At 51.0% G+C, this 3,988-nt stretch overlaps 1 protein-coding gene across 1 annotated transcript in view; it reads right to left on the reverse strand.

Annotated features, from left to right (window-relative positions):
• DNAJC10 (DnaJ heat shock protein family (Hsp40) member C10) overlaps nucleotides 1–647 on the reverse strand; it is a 47,823-nt gene extending 47,176 nt beyond the window's left edge. Inside the window, exon 1 of the mRNA XM_015406392.1 lies at nucleotides 572–647. The gene's annotated coding sequence lies outside the window, so the exon portion shown is untranslated. The remainder of the gene's footprint in view (nucleotides 1–571) is intronic.
• Between the last annotated feature and the right edge of the window lie 3,341 nt (nucleotides 648–3,988).

Here is a 3,988-nt window from a genome sequence, read left to right on the forward strand (position 1 = left end):
TTTGTGAGCAAAAATTCTACTTTGTGAGCTCCTGGCATTAAAGTTGTGAGCGAGCGAGCGATTTGGCTCCTGCCTAAACGAGTTTGCTCTGGAGCCCTCCTTCCTGAGCTGAGACAAAAAGGTGTGAGCCGGAGGCTAAAACACTGTGAGCTAGCTCACACTGACTCAGCTTAGAGGGAACCCTGGTCTTTAACGGTGAGAGGCGGGAGACCCCAAGAGCCGCGCAGAGAGCCAAGTGTGGGGAGAAAACAAGGAGCCCAGAACAGACTGTGAACAAAAAAAGGGGGGAGGAAACAGACTCCCGGGAAGGAAACGGCGGCGCCGGCCAAGGCTGTGCGTGCCTGAAAAGCCCTCCGATGCCCCGGAAGGATGGAGGAGAGCAGGCTGGGGAGGAACCGAGACTGAGCAGCGGCCCCTTTTCCGTCCTGCGGGCAGAGAGGTGCAAGGAAGAGGCGGCGCGAGGAAGCGGCGACGAGGGAGGCGCGCCCGCCCGCCCGGCCACCTCTCCTCCATTTCCTCCCCGGAGCCTCTCCAGCTGGGGCGGGCGAAGGAGCAACCGGCGGCCTCTTACCCGGTGGCGGCGTGCGTGCCTGGGTCACTCCCGCCGGCGGCCCCCGAGCCGGCCTTGCTGGGAGGAGGCTGGTGCGGAGGAAGAGGAGGAGGAGGAGGAGGCGGCTTTTCTGGGAGGAGGGGGAGGCTGGTGCAGAGGGGGAGAAGCAGGAGGAGTGCGCGGAGCAAGCTGGGGTGGTGGCGGGAAGAGGCGTGTGACAGCGGGTGGGGCTGCGGGAAGGGGCCAAGACTGACGTGGCCGCCGCTCCTGCCGCCGGGGGTGGGGTGGGGGGTGACTCTCCGGCAGGCCGCCCGGGGCGGAAACCGCTCTCTGCCGCTGAGTTCATCCTCCATCCCCGGCCAAAGCGGCCTTCCCAAGCCCAAGGGGGCCGGGCGCCAGCTGCCTTGGCCTTGCAGCTCGGCCCCGGGAAGGAGAAGGGAAGGCGTGCCGAGGGAGGCAGGTTGAGAGACGGGCCTGGCCACACCGCGGTTGAGTAACACTATTGTGGAAGGAGTAGAAAAGAGCCCAGTAGCTTCTTAAAAGGTAAAGGTTCCCTTGCTCGAAATCCAGTCGAGTCCGACTCTAGGGTTGCGGTGCTCATCTCCGTTTCCAAGCCGAAGAGCCAGCGCTGTCCGAAGACATTTCCGTGGTCATGTGGCCGGCATGACTAAACACCGAGGCGCACGGAACGCTGTTACCTTCCCACCGAAGTGGTACCTATTTATCTACTTGCAATTTCTTGCTTTCGAACTGCTAGGTTGGCAGGAGCTGGAACTAGAGATGGGAGCTCACTCCATCATGCGGCACCCGGGTCTCCAACTGCTGAACTACTGACCTTCCACAGCCTGTAGTTCAGCGTCTTAACCACTTGAGCCACCGCAGCTCCAGACTGAGGGTTGCCTTAGAGACTAACAAAATAAGTGGCAGGGGATGAGCTTTCGTGAGTCACTGCTCACTTCTTCAGATATAGCTAGAATGAGTGTCCATTAGCCTACTTATTGCACAGTGGAGTGGTTTCAGATGCTGAATGACATTAACAGGTGAATGACAACAGCAGGCAAATGAGGATGCAGGCAAATGACAATAGTGGGCGTGATTGGATTTAGGTGAGATATGCAGAGGGATAATAGGCATGGAGAAAAAAGTATTGGTAATGAGTCAGGAAACCTAGGCCTTGATTCAGGCCAGGTGGGTGCATTGTCTTGAGCTTCAGTTGCAATTCAGCAGTGGAAGGAATATTTTATCTGCATTCCTGTGCTGTTAAAGGTGGTGGTGGGGAGAATGCTAAAAAGTGTGTGTGTAGAGACTGGGCTTCATTGGGTCCTCTGACCACGTTGCAACCTCTTCCTAAACATCACTTGGGAGCAGTTTTTCAGTGCACTCAGCTTGGAAAAATCGATGGGAAGGAGCCAGTGCATCCCAGTCATCAGGGCCATTCCTTTTTTCCTTCCTCTCTGAAGTCTGTGTATCTTGTGTTTGCTTTTAGGCCGTAGTGGATGGGGAGCTCCCTCTCTCTCTCTCTGTCTCTCTCTGTCTGTCTGTCTCTCTCTGTCTGCCTGACTCTCTCTCTCCCCCCCCACCCCACACACAGACAGAATCACCAGCAATTTCTAAAATCCCATCCCACACACGTCCCTCACCTCTCCCCGAGAAACGCAGCTGGCAGGATTGCCAGATTTTCAATCTGAAGTTCTCATCACAGAGTCTCAGGATTAGGGGTGGCCACAGAGGGACTCTGATGGGAAGAACAGCTTCTGCCTGAGGTGAGATAGGGAAATTGCTCAGGAAATGTGAGAGAGGGAGAAAAGTACCTCTTTCAGGGGTAGCCACAGAGGGACTCTGATGGGAAGAACAGCTTCTGCCTGAGGTGAGATAGGGAAATTGCTCAGGAAATGTGAGAGAGGGAGAAAAGTACCTCTTTTTCTACCTGCTCTATCCCATGCATAATCGTATAAACCTCAATCATGTCACCCCTCAGTCGTCGTTTCTCCAAGCTAAAGAGCCCTAAGCGCCTTAACCTTTCCTCATAGGGAAAGTGTTCCAACCCTGTTATCATTCCAGTTGCCCTTTTCTGCACTTTTTCCAAAGCTATAATATCCTTTTTAAGGTGTGACCAGAACTGCCCCTGCGGTACCCCACTGCTTACCACCCTCCACTGAGAAAATTGCCCACCTACACTCACTCTCTGTTTTCTATGAACTAGCCAGTTTTTGATCCATAAAAGGACTTGTCCTTCTATCCCATGATTTTTGAGCTTACTTAGGAGCCTTTGATGAGGAACTTTATCAAAAGCTTTCTGGAAGTCAAGGTAAATAATATCTATTGGATCCCCCTTGTCCACATGTTTGTTCACCCCCTCAAAGAACACTAACAGGTTAGTGAGACAAGATCTTCCCTTACAGAAACCGTGCTGAGTCTGCCTCAATAGGTTTTGTTCATCTATGTGCCTACTAATTCTTTCCTTAATAATGGTTTCCACCAATTTACCCGGTATCGACGTCAGACTGACTGGCCTGTAATTTCCCGGATCTCCTCTGGAACCCTTTTTAAAGATGGGAGTGACATTAGCTACCTTCCAATCCTCAGGAATGGAGGCAGATTTTAAGGAAAGATTACATATCTTTGTCAGGAGATCTACAAGTTCACATTTGAGTTCTTTCAGAACTCTCGGATGTATGCCATCTGGGCCTGGTGATTTTTCAGTTTTTAAGTTGTCTATCAGTTTTAGGACCTCCTCTCTCGTCACCTCAATCTGACTCAGGTCTTTCAACACCCCTCCTGAAATCAGTGGTTCTGGAGTGGGCAAGCACTTCTCATCTTCCACAGTGAAGACGGAGGCAAAAAATGCATTTAGCTTCTCAGCCATTTCCCTATCATCCTTCAATACTCCTTTTACCCCTTGGTCATCCAAGGGCCCCACTGCCTCCCTGGCTGGTTTCCTGCTTCTAATGTATTTGAAGAAAGTTTTATTGTTGGTTTTGACGTTTTTTGCTATATGCTCCTCATATTCCCTTTTTGCCTGCCTGACCACAGACTTGCATTTTATTTGCCATAGCCTGTGTTCCGTTTTATCAGCCTCACTGTGACTAGCTTTCCACTGCTTAAAGGAATCCTTTTTACCTTTTACAGCTTCCATTACTTTGTTTGTTAACCATGCAGGCTTTTTCCTATACCTGTTTGTGCCTTTCCTAACCTGCGGAATATATATTTTTTGAGCTTCTAGGATCGTAGTTTTAAATAGATCCCAAGCTTCCCCAATTGTTTTGACCCTTTCTACTTTTCCTTTCAGTTTCCTCCCCACGTGTCCCCTCATATCAGAGAAATTACCCCTTTTAAAGTTAAAAATGGTTGTGTGAGTCTTTTTGGCCAATTCTCTATTTGTACAAATGATGAACTCAACAACATTATGATCACTGTTTCCAAGCGGTGCAATCACTT

Source organism: Gekko japonicus, unplaced genomic scaffold (genome assembly GCF_001447785.1).
Source record: "Gekko japonicus isolate JY-2015 unplaced genomic scaffold, Gekko_japonicus_V1.1 scaffold2925, whole genome shotgun sequence".
Lineage (NCBI taxonomy): Eukaryota > Metazoa > Chordata > Lepidosauria > Squamata > Gekkonidae > Gekko > Gekko japonicus.